The sequence below is a fragment of the Periplaneta americana genome, chromosome 7, assembly GCF_040183065.1.
Source record: "Periplaneta americana isolate PAMFEO1 chromosome 7, P.americana_PAMFEO1_priV1, whole genome shotgun sequence".
In the NCBI taxonomy this organism is placed as follows: domain Eukaryota; kingdom Metazoa; phylum Arthropoda; class Insecta; order Blattodea; family Blattidae; genus Periplaneta; species Periplaneta americana.
The window spans coordinates 85,220,747-85,233,052 of record NC_091123.1 but is presented as its reverse complement, the minus strand read 5'-3'; the positions used below and the strand labels follow the sequence as shown (position 1 = coordinate 85,233,052).

Here is a 12,306-nt window from a genome sequence, read left to right as displayed (position 1 = left end):
GATTATTGTGATTTTCATTGGTTCAAATAGATACAGTATTATATATAATAATAGTTTTGTCTCTCCTGAACATTTTGGAAAAATCACAAACGTGATACTAGATCTAGGCCATCGATATGATAATTTGGGGCTTTATGACACAAACACTGAAAATATGCTACATTGCATGCTGAATAGTCCGTTATATACAGGAACGCCTGAAATATGCAAAAATATGTAGGTACAATGAATTTTGACTATTCGTCATTACAGTCGTTCAAAACATAAAAAGAAAAAAAAAAGATTTTGTATGACTTGCAAATGGACAGCAAAAAATATACAGTTGCATACGAATCCTTCCTTTATTAATATGCCATTCACTGAAAGCCAGTGATTGCAATGACACATGCTTAACGATCAAGTTTGTTTTGCTTCTTGTCGCCAACTACCCAGAGGCCTTTCGAGCTCCCATGGCAGCATCCATAGGTCCCATACCAGCACCATCATTCGAAAAGGAAGAAGAAGAAGAAAAAGAAAACGAGGAAGATTCCATGTTTGCACAATCATTCGTCAAAGAAGAAGATAAGAGAAGTGCGAAGGGTGACTGCTGTCCCTGTTTAAAGAATGTATTTCGTAGGTTTCGTCGTCTTTTTAGACGTAAGTAGTTACAAATTGTAGGCCTATGTCACAGAGCCAGTTTCAGATAGATCGTTCTGCGTGTTTCTGTGTTTCCTTCCCCACTTGAAGCAATTCTGTTGCAGTAATAGTACATTATGTGCAGTCCTTAATGTTACCAATCATTAAAACTTTCGTTTTGTTTGGCGGCCTTTTTCTTTATGTGCTAAAATTTGTCTGAATCTCACGCTCCGTCCCTTGGCTCCACTCAATGTGGCGATAATTAAGCGCGTGTGGTCGCATTTTTCATTTAATTCTTTTGTATCCCGATAGGCACATCACGCCTAGAAATGTTTGGAGCTGTAATATTATGAATTAAATCATGTTTATGGCCATGTAACAGGAAAAGAGTGTACCGGTACGTTTTTTCTTGGTTCCTATTTTTTTCACACTTCCGTCCCAAGAAATCTCTTTCCCTCTAGCTGCCACTAGAGTGCACTGATATTAATGTGTGAACGGCAACAGACTTTCTGCAAGCTAAGCTCATGCATTTGCTTTGTTTTCTTCAATGTATTTAGTAATTACGAGTGTTCTAGAATTTCTAAAGATTATGTGGCACTTTGTCTGAAACTAGATTAACAACTCCGTCCTAGCTCGCCGTTTAATAAGGAAACATGATAAAAAGTTCGAAATATTTTTTTCTCAACTCAATGTTTGGCGGTAAAATCATTACCACTTAACCAAGCCGAACAATCGAGTGCTCAGACTAACAAGATTCTATCTACTGTTTTGTAAATTTTACCGGAGAGCATTTTTAAAGTTTGTTTAGAAGTAAAATGAAAATGGAAAACATTTTTAATGTTCGCTCTGATCTGTTAGCTTCGTAAATGACGTGTTTATTATTTCGAGGACTTAAAATGTTCGGAATAATATTTTTTTATATTGTACTGAGTTGAAGAATATGTGTGCGTTAGAAATAACTTTACTACGCGCTTAACTTTTGATTCCCTTTCAAACTTCACTTTTATGATTTACTTATTGTTAATAGTTTGATGACGTACATATTGTATACTTACTTAATATACTCCTATTTATCCTGTTCATCACATTAGCTAACAATCAGTTTATTACGACGATTTAAACTCAGAATTATGTTGCATTTTAGGTGGACACGAAGACAGCCAGACGTCGAGCAGTCACGACAAGGACAAGAGAACATCAAGCATATTCACACCAGTCGCTATGAAAGTACAGTAATTGTTTACATCCTGAAGTGTTGGCGCTATCATCGATTTTCGATTTTTACTGTAAATAAAAGAATAAGGATAAATTAATTTCATTCTTTAAACGAAATTAAAAACACACTCATACTTTTATTTAATTTAATTTGTTTTCTTTAAGGCTAAATGTGCGTTAGAAGTAACTTTACTACGCGCTTAAACTTTTGATTCCTTTTCAAGCTTCAGTTTTATGATTTACTTATTGTTAATAGTTGATAACGTACATGCTGTCTACTTAATATGCTACCTATTTATCCTGTTCATTAGGTTAGCTAACAATCAATTAATTACGACGATTTAAAATCAGAATTATGTTGCATTTCAGATATGTCCAAACGGATTCACAAGGAGATGAAGCATGAAGTTAACCCGACGACGAGCGGTCACCATCTGGGCAGAAAAGCAAGCACGATCACTTTGAGCAGTGAAGAAGGTAGGCTACAGTAATTATATTGTTTACTTCCTGAAGTGGTGGCGCTTTCAGCTGCGCACAAGTTCCATTGCTGGTAACGAATAGCAGATTTATGGAGAAATGCCATTCAGCCAGTTGGCCCAAACCGCTTGTTTGAATCTGTCGCCGTTCGTAGAACCTGCTGTTAAATATTTGAATTGAGTTCTTTACAGAAAGGAAGAACATTAATTTAACACGCAATTCTCTAGCTTTTAATATGGTAGTAAATGTAATGCTAAAATAAACGACAAAATGCAACTAGAAACGAATGATATTTATTATTACATTTTCTATCCAAGTGTCCAGGCAGTGAGGACAGTAATGTGATAGCCTATTATGCCTGTAGCCTTGAAACACACTTGCGCTTATTTTGGCTGTCGTTTACACCTATACTTTCAAAGATAAAACCGCATACACAACAGTGAAACGTAGTAAGTCATTCAAAAACATAATTAAAAATAAACGGATTTCCAACTACAAAATGGACTATTGAGCACTTTATAGGGACCGGATTTGTAGGTTTTTACCTTTTTTTCTCTTACTTCTCAACTCCTAATTTCTAATACTTTTCCGAATCGTGAAAGTAGGAGTCGTATATGTGAATTCTGTTGAACCTAAAAAAACCTCAATCGGTCTTTAGTACCTAAAATAACCTAAATCATTGTTGATAAGCATTATCTTGCATTTACTGCGTTTTATATTGACTTTTTTTTCAATTTTGAGAGAAATATCAATACATTGAGAGAGAGAGAGAGAGAGAGAGAATACCCTCCACATGGAGGAGGCTGCCTCAATCCCTAAGACAAAATCTGTACTTAGCAGCGACAACATGTATGACTCCCTTGCTTTCCTCAAGGTACATTTCAGTGACCTTCCGAAATATATTGAGTACTTGGAATCTTCGTCGCCACAACTGAAAGATGTAACTGGTGTCTACAGAAACTAGTACCGTGGGTGGGTGAAGCCGTGACTTTAACACTGAAGAAACTATTGCATAGGAATCCAGTTTATTTAGAAGAGCGCCTGAAATGTGCAAAAATATGCACGAGTAACTTCAAGTATTCGTCACTGCAGACGTTCAAAACATGCATAAAATGTTTTTGCGTGGCTAGCTTACGAATCCTCGCCCTATTAATATGACATTCAATGCAAGCCAGTGAATGCACGCTTAACGATCAAGTTCATTTTGCTCTGTGCAGAAATACCGTTTGTGGACTACGAAGCAGAGCAGAGAAGGAGGAGAAGAAGAAGAAAAAGAAGACGAAAAAGTGTGGTATTTTCTTTAACCTATTTTGTTGTTGTGTGTGTTTGTGTCGTTTCCCTATTCTCCTCGCATTGCACCTATTCTCCCCGTAATCACCTTCTTCTCTTCCAATTCCTCATGTTCTCCTCCAAGTAGTAGTAGTGATTTTCAAGTGTAGAGGTGTGGCAATTAAATAACGATACTCGCATCTCCTATCGCGCAGCCATATGGGAGAAGGCTGGTACTGGAATGTAGTTGACCTCGATCCTTTCGGAGCAACTATGTTTCATTTCGTCGTTGTGTGTGTTGCCAATTCAGCGATTTTTCAGCTAGATCTAGCGTTTTTAAGTCACCAACCGCTACTGAACAGCTGTCCGGTATTATTATAGTAAGGTATTTGCTTGTACTCTCAAATGCAGGATTCTAGCAATAGAACGTGATGTGTGTGCTAACCGGTATAAAGCTATCGTTTATCTACAACAGCGCCGGGCATGAGAGCGGCTCTGTGTAGCCGGCCAGAGCTGCTCTCGCTCCGCAAGGCATTTCAATTCTAAGTCGGAGCAGAACGCTCACGCAGTGGCGGACTCACATTACAGCTACCTTCCTGAATTAATGTAACAAGAGCCACGGTTGTTCTATTCATTCAGTCTGTCAGTACATAATAGTTTATAAGGATATTATATCAATCCATTGTACAGGACAGACTTTATAACATTCTTATTAATTTAATGAAATAAACTTTGCTCTAAACACATATACACATGCACACACATATCATTAGACTATATGCACAATGCTTTAACAATTACATAAAGGTATTAATAATATAAACATATGTAATAAAGGATGTAAATAAGAAATTTACTGTCCTTGTAAATTTAACGTTATATTATTGGCTAAGACCACACCGTACATGAGCCTGGCTGTTACGGTAGTGGCTAGAAACACTTTTGTTTTATAAATTTAATTTGTACTCACTAGCTAGCTAGTTAAATAAATAAAATAAACACAATAACAAAATTAATAATAAAAATTCTCTTACACCTTTTTTTGTATGAATAAACTATTGTAACAAAATCGTACTTCTATCAATCTGAAATCAATAACTATTTGCTATTGAAACAAAACTTTTTCAAACTCAATAACCAAAATAACTATGTGGTTGTTTTCCGAGACTTATGAAAACGTTTCATTTGCAGAAGTCGTTTAATGTTTGGAACAAATGAATTAGCCATGTTCAAATTATAATTTAGGTTTTCGTCTTACATACAGCTTCTCCGGCGGGTGCATCTTCAAAGTTCGCCATCCTACTGCAGAGTCAACCACTGCAATGACAGCAAGTGACGTAGAGTATGCATACGTCACACCGCTCGGGGGAAATGCTCTTTAAAGTAAACAGCGCTCATTTCTCAGAATCACATAATGTGCCCAGCCCTGGTCTACAACAATTAAAATCGCCGCGTTCATCGTCAGAGTGGTTTTTTTACCGGCGAACTTCGTAGGGATAGTAATTTGTTTTATATAGTTGACCATGCCTGATCAACTGATAAGTGGATGATAATATGAGAACATTATAAGTTTTGCCTTAGTACGGACATTTAAAGTAGCTAATGTTATGTTTAGAAATAGATATACAGAGGGCTCTTTTAATTCATTGATATTGAGACATCTTGAAAATGATCCCACCAATTTTAAGGAATATTTCAGACTTCCTCCCGAAAAATTTCATTTTGTTTTAAGTTTAATTGAAAAATAATGATATTGTAACATTATCCACGAAATTTATTCACAAACTAATGAGCCCAGCTGAAAGATAAGCAGTAACTTTAAGGTAAAAACCAATGACATAAACATTTTATTATTACTTTTTACAATGTTATTTTTTTTAATTTAAGAGCATTTATTTAGGAAATAACACTGGTCAACAAATTTTAAGAAGTTGTATCTATCGGAAGTAAAACCAATCAATTACAGTGTAATTTGACCTCCTAAATTCGAAAGTGATAACGAAAATGCTTAGTTTAGTAGTATTTTAGTATTATTTATTAATAGTTCAAAAGTACATAAACTTAATCTTAAAACTGATACATTCACAAATAATGATAATACACAATATTTACACAATTTAATAACAAATTTTCTATCATATAATTATTCAACTTATGTTGGTTTAACTTACACTTACTTCTGGTTTTAGTGCAAGCTTTCACCCTATCGCATTTATTTTACACATTCAAAACTTGTTTACATGCTAAGATTGAAATTCTCATTTTTTTTATTCTATAATAAACAAGTGTATATAAATCGTCCCTGCTGCTATATTCATCTAATTATCTTTTACCACAGTCATATTTATATTTAAATTTCAGTTCCTCGTTTACAGAATACTTAATTATTTCATGTAATAAATATCGCATAGAGGTTAGCAGATGCCGACAATATGAGAACAAACAGAAAAGCTGAATCAGTGCAGTCTATGTGTATATGTAGGGCAGTGTCTAACCTCGTGCTTACGCTTGTGAGCAAAATCCTCGACGTAACCTCAATACAGCTGTCAACTTACTTGTTTAAACACATTATTTGTCAATCTAATTACATGATAACCAGACATCGGATTCTAGGGCAAATGCCTATTTTGTTTCTTTAGGAGAAAAGTAAAAATAATTATTAATATTTGTGTTTCATGGAAATTTAAAGGTATTCAAAGAGTTTTATAGTGCCCTAAAATGCCCTAAAACGGTTATTAGAGCCTAATTTGTTAATATTCGCCTAAAAATGCCTAACTCACTGTAAAGTTTCGCATTTTACTCTTACTTTTCATAATTTATACATGCATTCACTGCGAAATTTAAGGCATTTAAAAAGTGGAAAGTTTGCTTCACACCGGCCATGAAACCATTGATAAAGGAAACAAAATGTTTTGAATCTCACGACACTCGCAATAGATTTCACCGAATTTAACATGTTTGGAGGCATAAATGCCGACAAAGAACCAACCTTAGTTTTGAAGCAGGCAACAATCACAACATGTGCTGCTACCGTTTCAGAGATATACTATACTATAAAAATGACTGTTTTCGGTCTGAAACCGATTAGCTGTACTGCCCTTCAGAGTGTCATAAAATCACAATTTTTGGAGAAAGAGTGTTTTTGAAATATTTATGAAAAGTCGTAAAACTGCGAATTAGTAGGGTAAACCGTTACAAAATATTTAAAAGAATGGCCCTCCTAGTGTTAACACTACCAGGAAATGCAACAATAAGTGGAACTTTGTATTTTTGTCCAATTGAATCTCAATAACAACGGTTCATTTGAATGCTCGTTAACAGTTGCTCTTTCCCTCACCTTATTTGTGTTGAGAAGTTTTGAGCGGTAGGACGTTTTCCTGTGAAGTTTAACGCGATAATGCCGAAAAATATAAGTGCAAAATCTACATTGATCCGGCAGTGGCTAACAGAATATTCAGAATTCACTTATGATGGAAAAATAATATTCTGCAAGATTTGTAGCAAACAGGTATGTAACAATAGTTGAAATATATAAATTCTATCAATTTTAATGAGTAGGCCTATAATATTTATACATTGACTGAGCTATCCCGAGGTATAATTCTTTTTAAGACCACTACACTTTAACCTTTTAAATTCCGATAGTTAAAGTATTTGCAGGTCATTAAAATTTTGATTGTTCGAACCCACTGACTTTGTGATAGAAATACGGCAATACAACAATTAGGATTTTATTTTAATTCAGTTTACTTTACATTTTTAGATTTCGCAAGAAAAGAAGTGCCACCTAAAGCAGCATGTGCAAGGAGCAGCTCATAAGGCTAAAGCTCAGCAGAAAAATTAACTGCAACAAACTTTACTAACACAGCCTACTTCATCCAATCTCAGCAGTAATTTCTATGCTGATTTAACCAGAGCGTTTGTTGCTGCTAACATTCCCTGGAATGCAATTGAAAATCCGGTTTTAAGACAGTTTTTACAAAAATACTGCAAACAAAATATCCCATCTGAGTCGACCCTAAGAAAAAATTACTTAGACAGAATATACAATGAAACTTTAGCTTCCATTCGGGAGGATATAGGTGATTCTTACATATGGGTCTCTGTGGATGAAACCTCAGATCCTATGAATAGGTATATAGCAAATATGGTAGTAGGAAAACTTAGTCCTGATGGACCTTCGATTCCACACCTCGTATGTGTTAAGGAACTTTCGAAAGTGAATAGCCAAGCCATTGCTTATTTTGTAAATAAAGGCCTACAGTCTTTATACTCAGGTAATATAGACGATTCTAAAGTTCTGCATGTAACCTGTCTAGCACATGGCCTTCACAGGGTTTCTGAAACAATCCGGAATGAATTTCCTCTGGTCAATTCGTTTATTTCTAACACAAAAAAATGTTTTTGTAAAGCCCCATCCAGGATTTCAATATTCAGAGAGAACTTTCCAGATATCCCACTCCCACCTCAGCCGGTTGTTACACGATGGGGAACCTGGATTCAGTCAGTGGTGTATTATTCTAAGTATTTTAAAGAAGTGGTCACAGTTATTGATAAATTACCTGAAACTGATAGTGCAGCGTGTGTGAAAGCAGTGAAAGATTGTCTGAATGACTCACGAGTGAAAAACGATATTGCCTACATAACATCAAACTTTTCTTTCATACCTGCAAGCATTGAACAATTAGAACGTGAAAAACAATCTCTTTGTAGCCAAATAGCAATAGTAAAGGAAGCTCAAGTGAACATACATTCTGCTTTGGGCGAAACTGGGAAAAAAGTTAAAAATAAGTGGGACAACGTATTAAATAAGAATGTAGGATTTTCATTGTTGGAAAAAGTATCAAGAGTGATATCGGGGGAAAGTGTAAATGTTCCAGTAAGTATTGATGTTTCTATTGTACCTAATTTAAAATTTGCGCCTCTCACATCAGTTTCGGTTGAAAGAAGTTTTTCTGCTTTCAAAATAATTCTCAGTGACAATAGGCAAAGGTTAACTGTGGAGAATTTAGAAAAAAATTCTGGTGGTGTACTGTGCAGATAATTATAATAAAGTCTGAGCATGGAACTGAATTTCAATAACTTAAAATGAGTAATCTTGATATCAATAATCATTATTTCATTAGTTTCAATATATTAAATTTGTGCAGCTCTGTTTATAAATATAATATAGTATTCTTTTTTAATGTTTAAACATACTTTTTTGTGCGTATTTTAGTGTATAACTAAAAATTTCAGTGAAAGAAATAAGTATGATACCTTGATGTGTCTAAAATGCCTATTTTCATTAAAATAGAGCCTAATTTTACAAATTTTGAGCTTATTTTAGGCGCCTAAAACTGCAATTTTTAGTGCCTAAAAATCCGATGTCTAATGATAACATAAATTCCACTTTAATCAATTCAATCGCATGCACTCATTTACATTCATTGCTATTATGTTTCTAATAAATTTATAACTTAGTACCATCCTGTCAAATTTAAAGAATAATATTTACCAATTTATAAGGTCTTAATCTTTTTATCACTTTTTATCAGCTATAATAATTTACGCCGTTATTACTTAATAAATTCATAAAAGTATTATTTTCAATTTTATTTATTAAAACTTCGACACTAATAAATCTTATTTTTAAATATGTCTACCATTCTTACTTAATTAATTATTAATTTTTCTAATGACAGGAAAGTTTATTCGTTGTTGCTGCCTATCTCTTAGCGAGTAAATTCTTTCAGTAACTATCTCCTTATTCGAATTAGATTGTTCATATCTATTTCTATTAAAGTTCCTATCTGTCATTTTACCTCTGAGCAAATGTTCGTCACCTGCATCCACCTCATCGTTTGATCCAGCAACGCTTCCCCTTACAGTAGACGTTTCACTCCTCTCAAGCACCACGAACTTCCACCAGACTGTGTCGCCAGATCTTCACTTGCGCTGACATCATTAGTTGCTCCAAAACCGCTCCTTCTTGCTATACATCTACTCGAGCCCCTCGGACTACCCTCCCTGGTAGCCTATGGTACACCTCCCCTAACAGCATCCTCTCTGGCTCCTTTAACTTCTTCCTTCTCCACGCTTGTTTCGTCTGTCGGGATTTCTGTTAACATCGTTCTCACTTTTATCTAAGTAGCTTATTAACTCCTTTGCTCCTGTAAGCCCATCCATTCTCCAATTTGTTATTTCAGATTGCTGAAGCCTATTAGTAGCATTACTTATCTGCTCAGTTCTCTCTACGCTTCTAGATTTTCTATTTCGTGACCCACTTCTTCTTCTGTTTGCGTGATGTGGAGAGGATGATCTATTTCTACTGTCGCCATTTTCGTATTTCTATTATTTTTGCAGCTGCTCAATACATCCTCAATATTTTTATCTTTGAGGAATTCTAGGTTGACTACATTCCCATTTATCTTTATTTTATCATTCACTAAGATTGCTTTAAAGCCTATAAAGCGGGCTTCTTTTAATAATGGTACTAATTTCTTTCGTTTCTCTCTTATTTCTTTCGAGAAGTCATTCTTTAAGTTGATTCGTGTTAGCCATAATGTGTTCTTTGATGAAATAACTGTTTAATTTCACGACAATTGGTCTATTCTTTCCTCCCCCAACTCTATAAGCATTATTTATTGCGCTTACGTCCAAGTTAAGTCTGAAAAATTTAATTAATAAGTCTAAGACAACGGAACAAGTGTCACTTCTGTTTCATAATTCTCCTCTTCCACACCATAGAAAACAATGTTATTTCTTCTGCTTTCAATTTCCCATCTTTTCACTATTGTTTTTAACACCACCTGCTCTTGAATGACGTCTTTTAACTTATTTTCCACTTCATTATACCTCTTAACTAGTGTATCTAAGTCATTTGAAACTTTATTTAGTAGAACACTTGCTTTCTGTCTGTCTTCTCTCGTTTCTTTCATATAGTTTATCCATTCTCTTTGAAACACTTCATCACTGTTATCTCTTCCTTCCCTAGAACCAGGCCCAGGGTTTATCTCCACATTTCCAATAATTAAGAGGATTGATAAAACAGCCGCGGTCAGAAATATATTGAATCTGTCTATCACTACAGCATTTTCACATTTTGTATGCCTGTGGTAATGCCCTGCATTATAGCCTCCGATCCGCGCTCTGTAGGAAACTAGATCGTCACCCATAACTTCTTCCACACGCTAACCTACTTATAGACACTGTTTACCACTCGACCGCTCTCTACGACTGCACTTTGTGAACTGAAATGCTTAGTTGGTTCTTGTTTTTAAGATATTTTGAACTTCATAATATATTATAAATAATTTTCTCATTCGCCAACAAATAGGAAGTATTTTTTTTCATACCTTCGAGGTCAAGGTAGCTGATTCTTATGGAAATTGATGTGCTGATTCCGAAAATGCCATTGGATGTTTTCTACCGGGTCTTGTTTAAAAGATATTCAAGAAAATATATTCAATAAAAACCAGAAGTCTAGAAATTTGAAATATTATGTTCATACCATACAGACTCAGACGAGGTTTTTTAGCCTTTCTTCTATATTTTAATTATGGGGCATACCTTATTACTGACAAGCAATCATCGTAGTGCTTCATGTTAATCACTTACTTTTCCGAGATTGTCAGGGAAGAAGTCCAAGTGGAGTGGAGGAAATGTATTTTGTGCGAGATCGTGCGTATTTGCTTGGTTTCCGCACAAAACCTATCCGCGGAAAGTCTAAAATTCCACATTCAGTATTCCCAACCTAACACATAACAATTTCCCTCTTCTTACCGCTTAAGTGACATATTGATTTTACTACTTTAGGCTTTTAACATATTATTTTTAGAGACGTTCAGTATAGTAATAATTATAAATTGGAAACTTACCACTGCAATTTCACCTAAATTGCACTGTTAATTATTGTTTTTAAATATTTGCAAAAATTAAGTAAACTCTACAACTCCACTAAAGTTACTGCATTCGTGATGCAAGTAACATTAAGGAAGCCGTGAAAAAATCAACAAGATTCCAGACTCATCGTAGACCTGGGGGGGGGGAAGACAGACGTATATCACGGCCTGCTGGAGTATAGTAAACACGGAAAACATTTTAAAGCAACAATGTTGAAGATAGATATTTTTGTTGTGCACATTTGCCGTCATTGAACAGAAACCAAGATGGAGATTTCATTGCAACTAATTAGAAATTCCTCTTTCAGGTATGTAATAAACGATCTTCACACAAAATAATGCACGATAGACGAGCGGTATGTTTTCTTTCAATTCTCGGAAATTAAAAAAGCTCAACTTCTTTGTCCTACTGATACCTATCTAGTCTAGTCCTATTTTTAGCTCCTCTACTCTTCCTATATTTACAATACGTCCTACTCATTCCTACTAATTAAATAACTCATCATGACCCTTCTCATACTTAACACTGTTCACCCATATTCACTGCACCCTTAATTAATCCTTCATTCCACTGACACACCATTTCCTTAGATTGTATGATGGTTTAGCCTTGCTGCTCTCCGCCTTATTTCCTCTAACTGCTCTATTTACCTTCTCTATACTTTCACTTCTTACCCCTAACCCCTCTTTCTTATCCCTATCGTCTTTCTTTTGCACATTAACCTTTCCCAGCTGTTGTCTCACGTTGCCTTCATTTCTTTCGCTGACACCACACACGTCTACATTACCGCTCCTATTCGTTTGACACATTACACTCTTGTTGTGACCTTGTGGTGACGTCACTACA

At 35.1% G+C, this 12,306-nt stretch overlaps 1 long non-coding RNA gene across 1 annotated transcript in view; it reads left to right on the top strand.

Annotated features, from left to right (window-relative positions):
* Nucleotides 1-2,197: 2,197 nt before the first annotated feature.
* The window catches only part of LOC138702709 (uncharacterized), a 37,356-nt gene continuing 27,247 nt past the window's right edge, over nucleotides 2,198-12,306 (top strand). The window contains exon 1 of the long non-coding RNA XR_011332868.1: nucleotides 2,198-2,307. This is a non-coding gene — a long non-coding RNA (uncharacterized lncRNA). The remainder of the gene's footprint in view (nucleotides 2,308-12,306) is intronic.